At 31.2% G+C, this 14,696-nt stretch overlaps 1 long non-coding RNA gene across 1 annotated transcript in view; it reads left to right on the plus strand.

The window, feature by feature from the left end:
- LOC149054254 (uncharacterized) overlaps positions 1 to 14,696 on the plus strand; it is a 229,629-nt gene that overhangs the window by 46,289 nt on the left and 168,644 nt on the right. The window contains exon 2 of the long non-coding RNA XR_016192297.1: positions 6,008 to 6,227. This is a non-coding gene — a long non-coding RNA (uncharacterized LOC149054254). The remainder of the gene's footprint in view (positions 1 to 6,007; positions 6,228 to 14,696) is intronic.

The raw sequence follows: 14,696 nt of genomic DNA on the forward strand, positions 1-14,696 counted from the left end.
TATTTTATTAAGATAAATAAAAAGAACGTTTGCATCATAATCATATAGTATTGGATTATTTTTATTTTATATTAACATTTACGTAGGTATAAGTGAAAAATTTCAAAAAGTTTTTAACTTGGTGGATTATTTTTAAAGCGACTGAGAAAAGTTAAGTTATTTTAACTGTCAATTTGTCAATTAAACTATAGTTAATACCCACCTTTACCCATATTAGGCAATATCTTAATGTGTGAAAGCCTTGGTTAAAGAAAATAAAACTTTTATCAAGTTTGGATAAGATTTTAGACCAGTAGTATGTATATGGTCAATTATATACGACCCAGAAATGTAACTATATAATATATCATGTTAAGAATCTGTGTGAAATTTAAATTTAACGGATTTTAAGGGCAGTAAGTCCACTGGTATGTGTTTAATTTGTCACGGGCAACTATGAACAAAAGATCAGTTCAGACTCAGAATAACGTAATATAGATTTTTTTTAATATTGTGCAACAGTCAATTTAAGGGAGACACCACAGCACGAGCAAAAATGCAGGGAGGAGGATAGGGTCTTTTCTCTCCATTAAAATATTATTTAAGTGAGCATAGGCGTGTATAATATATATTAAATCTTCTCTGCGAGTCGGACGAGTCGTACTTTCTTGGGGTGTTGGCGGAAAAAGTCCAAGCGGTTTCTTCATAATATAATTTGCAACGAAGACGATATTATAGATGTGCTTATATATAATATCACAGCTTCGGCAGTATATACATATACCTAATATATATATAGTATATGGTGTGTACATATTATACGCATTCATAATTCAACAGCAATTATGGTAATTCGATTCTACGCGTGTAAACTTCTTATAATAATATTTATGACGTATTATGGTTTCTTCTTATTATTATTTTCACTATCCACACGCACATACCTATACCTACATAATAATATAATAGCAATGGATTTAGATCCTCACATCATTAAATCAAACGCCGAATCTTTTAATACGAATTTCCGATAAATATTTATTGTGCGAATTACAAAATATATATATATATATATATAATATAAAAATATACACATCACCAATGCTGTCGGCAAATACATAATATAAATATAGGTAGATACCGTTAAGTCATCGTCGTAGATAATAATATAATATACTAAAACGTTATACTTTCATATATTATTCTAATTTGTAACTTTGATTTTTTCAAATATAATATTATAATAATCATCAATAGCTCAACACATATTATTATATATTATAAGTTACACTGGTGTCTGCAGTGTACGCGCGTAGAGTGGTACAGGCAATACTACATGTCAATATAATATATTTTAACATTCTAAAACTCGACAAGGACGTAAAAAAACATTTAGATTTTTCCGATTTTTTTTACTAAAAAAAAATTCAGCAAGTAAATGTATAATATATTTGTATATATAGTAAGTCGTATATAGCGCATATATATATATATGTATTAATAACGGTACGAGTTTTTTCTATCCGATAAACATATTTCTATAAACCAGCCGTTCCGGTTTCCTATATAATATTCAATATATAGGTACGTTTTGAATTTAAATTTGTTCGTTTTGATTAAAATCCGATTAGCAGTTTAACGGAAAATTAGATGTAAACGTCGTCGAGGAGTAACATATTTTTATTTTTTATCATCGAAGAATAATCACTGAAGAAATGTCGTTTGGCGCGCACATATTATATATAGAAGCACGGCGCAATGCACATCACATACCAAAAACGATAGGTTTTTGCCACGTAGTTTTTTTTATGCTTTCGGATTTGCCATGACAGCGGTTTTTTATGCTTTGAAATAGCTTTACACACACACGTGTATATATACTATGCGCACATACGCACACAAATAATGTGTATATGTATATAAACGAACGAGGATATAAACCACCATATATAGGATATACATATATATATATATATATAAGCAAAATGTTAGGGAAAAAGATGCGGTGATGTCATCGGCGGGTGTGCGTTTGGCGGAGCAGGATGTATATACATGGGGAGACGCTCATGCATATTCAGCAGTCCAAGTCAGCTCGTCGGAGGAGAAGGGGGTAGCTTTTTTTGTCGTATTTCCCTCCTGCACCTTGAGGGTCATATTTTGACGATCCCTAAATACGGTTTTCTTCTTCGAGAGGGTGGCGTTCGGACGACGAACTGCTCATAGTCATTTGCATCTTTGAATCAACGCCTCTGACCTTCTATTATAAACACGGAACCGCTGCAGGAATGCCGCGTCTAATATACACTAATATGATATTTAAATATTAAATATAATAATATATTATAAGCAATAAACATAATGAATGTATATGACGCGTATATGCTCTTTTTAACAGTACCTAACGTAAAATAATAATTGTATGTGTTGTAGATTAAATACCTGATATGACAATAGATTTTTCCATCCCAAAAAGTTAAAACAAATACATGATTGGAAACGAAGTACCTATAGCTGTTGAGTTTTTAAATTTTTAATAAAATCTAACCTGCATAATTTAGTGGTGTATATTACACGACAAAATCCATAAAATGTTTTAAACAAATATCAAAAAAATTAACTTTTTCCCATCCATCATCATAACAAGATATTTCCATAGCGCACTATATTAGATAATCTCGTGTAAACCATTAATATAACAAACACAAAACTTATGGAAACTTAAACAAATTTAAATTCTCGTCTTCAATAAACTAAATATAGAGAATAATATAAAGAAAATATCAACCACCCAGCATAAGTGCAATATAATATATTAGATATAGTTAAATTCATATTATTCTTACATTAAAAAATATTAGTTATAAGTTAAATCGTAGATTGTACTAGATGTATCATAAAAATTAAGATTCAGATTATATCCGAAGAAATGTTAAAATAATAGTGTTAAAACTAATTTTTGTCCTAAATTAATATTATTATTATATTTTCATGCAAATTTAATTTAATTTACATACTTACGGATAAGTTTTTTTTTTATCCATAACGTTTTAGACACTCGTTAGGAAGTATACCTAACCGTAAAACAACTTGTAGAATTTAATAAATCTAAATTATAATTGTTTAATAATTTCTGTACAATTTCTACATTGTCATTCGAAATATAGTTAACGTCGTTTTAATAAATTTATTAACATATAGATACAAAGGTTTCACTGCAGACATCTGCAACTAAATATTCCTATACACTCGGTGTAGCGCCACTATAAGAACTAATTGATATATATATATATATATGTATTATTTTCAATTATTGGTAATTGGTTGGTACCTATTGTACCTATACAATAAAGTATATTATATAATATGTCTAATCAAGCTAATAACCTTAGTTGTTGAGGCTTTAAAGTTATAAAAAAAACAATAATAATAATAATACGTCTAAAAACTGTTTAAATTTTAAATTCATTAAACTTATAGTAAATATAATAATTTTATCTATTTTAAATTTTTATACCGTTCTTAGAAGAAGATCATTTTCATTGTTCAATACTATCGTGAAAAGCAGAATCATGAAAATCTTTTGTAGCATATTTTTCGCCTGATGCACTTTGTATTGAATTTGCAGTATATTCATCCGTATAATATATGGGTGCCCTACATCTGCAGTTAAACAAAAATGAATGAATAAATAAATACTGTACAGGGAGTTTTACCACATCCATATAAAAAAAAAGTGATGGAATTGAAAAATACTGTTTTGACGAATTCGTGCCATACGGATATTATATTCGTGTGTTTTAGACTTCTAGTGTTTTTTTTTTCACTGAAAAATCAATGTAGTTATGCTGGTGCAGTAAAAAATAATAAATAAACACGCGGTCGTGCACTATAGCTATGTGTGTAGATTAGGGAGGTGGAAAAACGGTATAGCAATAGTAATACGTGTATATAATATTATAAATTACAATGTTTCAACTGTGCGTGCGATTATACGATATATATCAAATAATTACGCGGTATATGCGCGCGTGAGTTTCGGTGCAGACGACTGCAAAATTAAGCAGAAATAAAAAACAATAATAGTAATCGATTTCAACACTAATTATAATAGAAACTCGGCAGTTGTGCTAGCTGCTGTGGTATAAATAAATAAATATAATACCTTTACCTTACCTCTACCTTTAAATTAACTCTCTATAAACTTACTTAATATTTTGTTAGGGTTTTAAATTTTTAATGACCGACAGACACCACCACGACCGCGAGAGAATCTCGCGTAATCGCCGCCATCGTTTAAGCTGCGGCCCCACTGGGAGCGATTTGCGTTTTTACGATAGCGTGTAGCGATTTTGCATTTTAGCGATTTTAACAAAAGTATGTAACTCATATGTAGTGGCCCCACTGAGCGCGTGCCGCGTGTCGCGTGTAGCTTTACACGCGCGGTAATCGCTGAAAGAACAAAATAGTTTGATATTCGGCGATTAATCGCAGAAACGCTCGAAACGCAGAATCGCAGAATCGCTCCCAGTGGGGCCGCACCTTTACGGAAAGGCCGCGGTGACGTCCTTTCCGGCGAGACAACAGCGCTTTAATATGTAATGACTTTATTATAATTTATAAGTATATGATATTAAATAACAGCGTGCGAGTAAAAAAAATACTAATCGATTTCAACATATTATATCAAATATTATTATATAGTTTATTATTATTTAATTGTTTATTTTATAATTTATTATATACATGTTACATTATTATATTTATTTCATTTATGTAAATTACTTATGTATTTTTGTTACATTAAATAAAACTCAATTATACCTAATCAGTGAGTTAAATCATTTACCTTTTACATCTTATGAACATATACATGCAAGTGCATACACCATAATCAAAATTTTGTTTCCATATGTGTTTTCTATAATATTGTTTATATGGTGTTTTCTATATATTATATTATGATGAAAATTTTATAATAAATTAATAAATCATGATCGTGTGGCACAGTAGTAGAAATAAATACATGCATATATGCATCAATAATAGGTAAGTTTAATTGGCATTTAATGAAGTCAATATTCATTTTGAATTGTGTTATTTCAACATAATTTTTATAAATTACTCTGAATGCATATGGAGTTAATATAACTAAAAAATGTATGTTATATCAAATTTATTGGCATTTAATGGAGTGAATATATCTACTGAACCGTGTTAGTTCTACAAATTGCTGAAAATCACACTTATTACAAATGGAGTCAATATAACTTAAAAATATTTGTTAAAATTAATTTATTTTAATCATGTTATTTTGAAAATACGTGAAATTAGAATAACCCATAACTTGAGTTATTTTTACATTTGTTATAATTGTCATTGAGATTAATTACATAGTTATTTTGAATACTGCTATTGTTGTATCTACCCCTTAATATAGTTTGGGCATAACAAATCAAGCATTTACAATAAATTCAATATTATAACAACAAAATGTAGTAAAATCAACTGAAATTTCGCTTTGAGCGAAAAACGACGTGCAAATGTGTATTACATTAACATGTTGGCGTGTTAAAACTACTACACTTTTCTATGTGTGTAGTACAACTTTTAGAAACTATTATAAGCAGTGTTGCAATGCGGTATAGTCATATAATTATTATACCTAGGTATAAGTTGGGTTTACTCTTCACATATCACATACCAAATACAATAGACCGCGGTCGCGTTTTTGATTTTAATTAACCGTCGTCCGTCGACGACGCAGCCGCCGCCGCGAGAGCATTCCGCGTATATAGTGATTAGTCGTCACTATATTATTATTATTATTATCGTCTTCGGACAGGCCGCGGCGCGCGACGTCGTCGTCGAGACAACAGTGCCATGGCAGGTATAGAAAATACATCGACTACCATACAGGTACGATGTATAATACGGCGGCGCGATGTATCTATACGAATTGCGCACATGATAATAATGTACTAATAATAGACTACGATATAATATTATATTTATATACATATAATTATAGGTAGGCTGCAAGTAAGCGACAAAAACACATCTCTGGACATTATCGATTCGACGCGCAATCGTTCGTGCGACCACTCCGCCATCACCGCAGCGCCGCCGCTCGCATCAACTCTACATAATATGATATTATAGATGTGTAGAATATTATGTACAACAGCGGACGTGAACGGACGACGAGAAAGCTCCGGCGAGCACTGCAACACCATTATATATACATATAGGTAGGTATATATTATTATTATATACGAGATATATATTTATGGCGCCAGGTGGGCACGTGTAAACGGCATCGTGTATTAAATCGTATAACGCAGAATTCATATTATTATATTATACGACGACATGTACGTATATACATATTGCATATATATAGGTATTATATATAATATATATTATGCTCGAAACGCGCGTGCGCGAGTACCTACACATACCTTCGTGTACCTATATAATATATACCTCTTATACCTATGACTATTAGATATATTATATTCGCGCACACAAAAATAGCGTTAATGCTTTTTTTATGCTCCGGAAAGAGAGAGACATAGACAGAGACGGTGAGAAAAGATAAAAAAAAACCGAATGCGAACAATGACAACGACGAAGACGACGACGACGAGCGATGGTTATTTTTTTTTTCCGATTTTTCTCGTCGAATAATAGTAATAATTTCGCTCGTCGCCGCCACCGCCGTAATGATGACGACAATAATGCCTTTAGGGGAGGGCTGCTCGGCGAGAGGTGTGTGTGGCGTGGTGGGGGTTTTGATATTATTATCACGAAAGAGCCGCCCCGGGGACGCCGCCGCCATCGCGAATCGTGACGTAATCAATATACGCACACGGTGGCGGCGGCGGCGCATTGCGTGTCTGCCGGCAGATGGAAGCACGAGCTTAGCTGCAGCACGACGCCAAAGCATAATAATAATAATATGGTACCTGCATACATATTAACGTCTTACAGGTTAAACCTATCGTTTGTACATTTTACACGCTCTGTTAAATATATATATATATGTTGTACTGTATGGTTCTTTTTCTTCAAGGGGACCTATGCACATCCGCGGGCGTCTTTAGGTAAAATTTTAGGGGAGGGACAAAATTCAAAAATCTCTCATCATATTGTTGAAGTTAAATAAATGTTTAATGCTATTTATACAATATATTATAAGACTTTTGGTGAGTAATACCCACTAGAATTAGTATTGGTGTATATTAAATAATTGGTTCATATTAGACACAATATTCGAGCACGTGAAATAATATATCTATACACAATATTAAAATTAAAAAATGTAGTGTAGCGAGTGTGCAAAGTTTGATTTCGTATTGATACAGTCAAGTCCACGGGTATTTCTGATTTGAAAATTCCGATCATACCTACCTAGTACCATTAATTATAATCAATACTAGTTATATTATAAGTTATACTGCACCCTGTATAGTGCAACGCACTAAACAATAGGTGTGCCCCGTTTGGTGGAGGCGCGGTGACGGTGACGGGGAGATTTATTTTTTAATTGTATCTGTAATATAATATATATACATATATATATATATATATGGGTATAATATTATACGGGACCGCACCCGCGACTGATCGATGACATTACGACCGGCGGACGAGATTGCAACACACGAAGATTATTATAAAGTTATATGGGTAGGTACTGCGCACTGTGCCACTATAATATTATAATATAAAATATAAAAATAAATGTAGTGGGCGAAAAGCTTCGTGGAGATTTATTTATCACGATTTCCGTCGAAAAAAAATAGCTCTACCTATACAGTATCGCATATACGCGTCGTACATTATCATATTTATAGTCACGCCGGTATTCATTATAATTTGTAGCGTGTGCAGATCTATTATAATATACTGTCAGGTACCAAACTCGATCCTCAATCGCTGAACGATTTTCAGACGATTTCGGAAATACAAAGTAGTTTTTTAATTTTTTTTTATTGTAGGTATAACTTAAATAATAATGTTCTTATCTTTTCGTACGGTCTGCGCAATAAAAGCGTTCATCGCGCGTACACACGCGAAAATAATTATGGACACGTGAACAGCACGAAACTATGTTAGAATTTGCATCAGTGGGGGTGGTCAGGAGAGGGACGTTCAAATTCTCTAAAATTAATTTTTAATCGAATGGCCAATAACTTAGAAATAATTTAATATATAATACGTACGATTTGCTTACGACGCATAATCATTACGCGATCAACTGCACTTGCAGTATATACCTGCATAACCTACACCATTCAGGTGCATAACCTGGTGCGTTTTGAATCCTTAAGTGGAGTGTTTTACATTTTATACATATTGGGGAGGGTGAATTGTACCACAATATCTCTATAATTGAAGTCATCAATCTGTAGCTTATTAATAATGTAAAATGTGAAATGTAAAACTATTTGCACTATATGACAACTTCTTTTTTATTGAAACATGTGCAGTATGACGTGTGTGTAATAAGGTACATAATATAATATTATTATTATATTATACAGTGTGCACGCGTAAATCGGCGGCGCTAACCTGCGGCCACGGTCAGGGATACACCGCACACCATATAATATACATATATAGAAATTACATATTATACACATTGTACATATTGTATATAGGTATGTGTGTATGTGTGTATGAGTGTATGAATGAAACTATATATGTGTGTGTGTGTGTGTGTGTGTTTATATGCGCGTGTGTATATACAGTTGCCTGGCGGGTGGTATGCACGAACCTTATGAAAAATTCATGAATTATGCAAAACAACCGCTTCCGAGTGAGAGGACTGCCGCCGCCGTCGCTATACGACTAAACAGCCGCAAGTGGCGGTACTTTTCTTTTATATATATATACACTTAAATACTTTGCATGTAATATATCGAAATAAAAAACAAAACCATCGACAGACAACACGTCGTCATCGCCGTATCGACGGATCTATAATACGGCTGCTGCATCATGCGGTACCTAAACATATACACCCTACACCCGAACTAACACCTATACATTTTAAAATAAACACAACATTATTATAATATAAAGGCGACGTCGTTCTTATAATGTCCCCGCGCCCTCCACATATCAAAGATCGGTTTTTCCGATTTCCACGTTCCGCCGAGACTAAAAAAACTAGTTGGTTATATACTTATATCTATAAAATAGACACACGCGTGCGATTCGAACGTATAAATATAATAATATTGTAAGTATTATGTATATTAAAAGTTTTTTTTATAAATTCCGCAGCCTTTGCGCGTAAAATGAAACGCACGAGGAGATCGCCACCGTAAAACCGATATGATAATAATAATAATAGTAAATTTATACCTACTATGAAATAATTTTGAAATCTATATTATTTTACATACACCAACCGAGCATAATATTATTATATTATATTATGATATTCGAGCTCTAAACCAACGACTCGGTTTAATCCTAACCCGTCGTCGTTGTTGAAATGTAACTGTATTTTTGTTCTTATAACGCCCGTAAAAAGCTTTCCGAATAGAGGCGGAGGAGGTACTTGAAATCGATTAGCAACGCACGCACGCCGACCGCCCCCTCCTCTTCTCGGCGACGCGTGATATACGGCGTCGTGGTAGGTCTCTCTCTTTGGCTACTCGTGTGCGCATATACTATATATATGTATATTATATTATACAGTGTGTATGTATAAGACTAATAATACATGTATATACGAGTACAATATAATATACGTCTACGTAAATGTGTTGTGACATTTGCATCTTTGAGTCTGATCGCCGGCACCAACGTATATGAAGCGACACCTACACACGGCGGCGGCGGCGCTTCGGGTGACGAATGAAACGGAAAATGTATAATCTTGATTGCAAGTATATATACTATATTATATAGGTAGATATTTGAAATGTATTCGATAGATCACCATCGTCGAGCATCGATATGAGACATGGTATAATTATGTCTGAAGTTCGTTTGTGTACAATATAATTATATTGCCTATAATAGCCATTAGGCATATTATTATATGACATCTTACAAAATGCGTTAGTTCTATATATTTATTTTATAATATTCTGCAAAAATGTTCTAGTAAGTAATATTTATATTATAAAATATTTAGGTATACAACAATTAAAAATAAGTATTTTTAACTCATCTCTGGGAGCTGGGAGTGCCATTTTGTTTTTTAAATTATGACTCACGTGATATTTATGCCAGTAAAGATTATAAAATATCATACAATATATAATAAAAATATAGTATAGGTACATATATAATATTATATATATGGGAACAGATATGATACTTGGTAAATTGTTATCGTTTACTATTCTCCAATACAAGGTCACAAAGATAAGCAAGAATTATTTGACGTTATTAAATTTTACGAGAACACGCGTAGTTCAAACTTTTTTAAATATATATATACCTAACACACGTATAATCGCATTATACAATATTAACATGTAGTAGATAGTGCTACAGCTATAATACGTACACTAAAAATACGTAAATATTCCATAAAAAAATGCTTTGTTACTTTTAAAAGACAAAAATATACTTTGTAAAAAAAAAAATCGAAATGAAGGTACCTATACTTTGTAATATCATATGTTATTAGTCATAATTTTTATAGTTGATACACGGTAGAAATGTTGAATTATGGATTTATAGGATCGCTCTTGTTAAGAATTATTCAATGTTCACAATATACCTACCTATTTTCTGCAGAAAATTTTATTATTCATGAATAAAATAGTAGGGATACCTACTGCTCACATTTTAATAATAACCTTAAGTTACATAATACAGTGTCTATATAGTATAAACTATAAGTTAATCTATTTGGTAAATCTATATTCTGTATTTAAATTTTTTAAATTTAAACTGAATCACATATTATAACAAATTATATTTTTACGTTTGATTTTCTCATCAGCAGTTGAATAAAACAAAAGGATAATATTTATTTAAAGGTAGGCATATATTATAGACAATATTATCCTATACGTACCAATAATTAACCACTCAGCTAGGGTTCAGAGTTTTCTCGTAATAGTTAACATTGGTTTTAATAATATCTAAACAATACTTAATTGCAGATGTTATATCATCGGTTATTTTGTAACCAATTATCTTGGACGTATACAAATAAGTCGAAAATGAATAATATACATATAATACCTTATATAATGTTATATAGGTACGCATTGATAAACTCAAACAACTACTGGAATTATCATTCATCAACGTGATTTATATGCGTAACCGCCTCCACTCGATGAGACTTTTTGTAATGTACCATTTTACACTTCTATAGTTTATTATTTTTTCGTCGTTGCCGTTTTGTTATATATAGCACACAGAAGCACCCAACAGTCTATTTTCATAATTTTTTTATTTTTATTAATGACTTAAAAAACGCCGGGCGTCTATAAGACATTAAGACGAGATTGGGTTCCACCTCTATCCGAACCGGTGTAATGGCAGTAATTACACGTAGATATTAATAAACCAACCGGAGGTAATTAATTTCGGGTTGAAATGCCCACAATGGCATATGCACCTCTGGCGATTTCTAGTTTACCTAGAGCTGCGCGGATTCCGTTAGAAACGTTTTATTTCAGTCATGAATTTTCGTCCGCGGATAATTCGCATTTCTGAAACTGTTTATAATGCTCGCGTATAAAACACGGATAATATAATGCGTATATTATATGCTATATTAACTAGTTATTTAATATTTGAAACTCGTAGACTACAGCTTAAAATATAAATCAAACGTGTCAATGCGGTGATTGGTATAGGTGAGGTCCTAACCTATCTATATAGGAAATGATGACTTATAACAATATTGCAGAACATATTGCAACGACGTTTTAAAAAAGCTACGTACATGAATGACTGAAAGATTAACGAAAACTGAAGTATCGAATTTAAGTGATGAATTTTAGTCCGATTAACATATCTCAAAGTGTTAGATACTCTCTGTAGTAACATTTATGATAAAAGTTATCTAATATGTGTAGCTATTATCGCCCGAAGCTTAAGAATATAATAATCAAACGTTTCAACAGTGGTTGGTATACTAGTTATATAGATACCTGTGAGGCTGCCTAGGAAAGTACTGCAATCTTTAACAACTGCATCATGTCTGTGCAGTGCTTGCAACGATGTGTTAAACGAAATGCATAAAATATATTACAAGTTCGATTTATTTTGATTCTAACTATGTTAATAATTATGCTAATAATGTAATACTCATTATTGATTATTTTGCATAATATTAAATAATATGAAAAAATGAAGTATCGAATTTAAGTCATCCGTCATCGTGTTCTACAGTGACACTGTCATATACACACGCTATATTGTATATTATATAATTTGACTGTTTGTCATTTATCTAATACACTGCACGCGCATCACGTCAGATATATATTATGTATAGGTACGTTCGAATTTTGTAGATACCTCTGCCTAGTGCCCACACAATATTATTATATTATATTACAGAAATATAATACTTGCACAGCGCTCTGCGTATAAAATATGCTTATCGATCGCAGCATATTGCGCGTATACTAGCTGCTCCTGCTATGTACACTATATATAATATACAGGTATTAGATAGAGCTTGGAGACATGCTGACGGCAGAACAGCGCACTATACATTAGTAAAAAATATATATTATGTAGAGAGAGAGAGAGATAGATACAGAGACAGTCAAGTAAATATAATATATTATTAGACGAGAGCTGATAACGTCTCAAACACTTTTCCGTCATCGACGCTGTAGTTAAGAGACATCACAAATAAAAACGCGTGTATTTTTTCTTACTGTTTTTTGTTTCAATTTGTAAAAATGAAAAATGTTGAAAAACAATATTCAAACGGCGCGATGAAACTTTGTTGCTCCCGGGGTTTTTTTTTTTTTAATTTTTTCATTTATTTTAACGAAGGGGAAAAGTTACGTGCATAAATGGCGGAGAAGATAGACGAAAATGAATAATAATAAAAATGACATAAAAAATGGTTCCAGTAACTTTTTTTTTTATCCTCGAGCATAATTGAGGAAGCGTTGTGGTGTTCCACATAAGAAAATAATACCCATAGCTATTGTTGGTGAATATTGATCGAGTTTCTGAAAAAAATAAGTAATAATAATAACACCTTATGCACCGTTGTATATATTTTTTATCATTGATGTTTTATCTTTGAATTTTTTACGATGCAATAAAATAATAATAATATACACACGTAAAATGTATGCGCTGCGTACTAAATATATCCAAAGACCCGTTTAAATGTAAAAATAAATAAATACAATATGTATTTTAAAAAATCATTTAAGGTTTAAAAATATAATATAAACACCTATTATTGAGTTATACGTTTTTTTGTGCTAGATATTATTGCATCATACACGCATTATACACACAGTATTCTCGGTACCTACCATTGTGTCTTTTTGTGTTGTGTATAGGTACATATATTTATATAATTTATTTTAAATGTTCATATTTTGCAAGTGCATGATCGAATTTTAAATACGCTCTACTTTCATGTAACAATGAAAAAGCGTGCTTAAGAATTTGCGTGACTCTCTCCGAAAGTAAATTTACCATAAGTACAAGATTTAAAAATTGTATCATCGAAATACACACATTAAAAAATTGACCGAGAAAAAATATTGCATTCCTAACATATTATAATGTAATGTATATTTATAGTTATTTCTCTTTGTTTCTTGTACATTAATTCTATCGTAAATTTATATAAAGTAGGTATGGCTAATATTTTATACCTATATATAATAAGATATTCCATGTATAATATATCTTTCTACTATATTTAGTAGAAATCTTTAAAACATTAGTAACAGTTTTTCATGATCCAACTAAGTGATATTAGAGTTTACTGCAGTCAAATGAAATTATTAAGTTAACGGAAAGCAAGTTTGTATCAAAATCATAATATTTAAAATTAATTAAGTAATTTACATAAACGTTTATTAATTTATTACCGAAACTATGAACTATATACAACCGTTATAATTTATAAATTATTTTATTGTATTTTGTTTAAATATCATTAATGTAAAAAATATATTCGAAGTTATTAAACATTAAAAAATTATGATGAACTTGTTTGCTTTTTAATTGAAACGAACAAATATTTATTCTATACAGAAAACCTTGAACTATCAACCAAAGTATTGGGATCCTGAACTTCATTGCTCCACTCTACATTGGTCGTCATAAATATTCATTTTTGAATATAATTATATTCAATATGCGTTTACAGTGCTTTTTACTTAGGTACTAATTAAACAGATTATTATTACAATTGTTGTTGTTTGGAAACTATAGCAGAATACACCCAGAGCTAAAAAAACATATTTAACCTCGTGGTGTATGTAACTTTTTTAACTATAAAATTATAATACTTTTTAAAAACATTAACGATTATTGCAAAACTTAAATTTTATAAAATCAAATCTCAGAATATTATTTTATCAACTTTAAAATCGGAAATTTTTTAAATAACTCTAACAATTGATCAATAAATCGCATACAAAACAAATGTTGTTAATATGCAAAATAATATTATATTAAAATATATACAAATGTCAACTATTATCATCAAAAACGTGAAATACATCAGCCAGCAAAGAGTTATT

Source organism: Diuraphis noxia, unplaced genomic scaffold, assembly GCF_037042655.1.
Source record: "Diuraphis noxia isolate RWA-SAM2 unplaced genomic scaffold, SU_Dnox_SAM2 contig0009, whole genome shotgun sequence".
Taxonomy (NCBI): Eukaryota; Metazoa; Arthropoda; class Insecta; order Hemiptera; family Aphididae; genus Diuraphis; species Diuraphis noxia.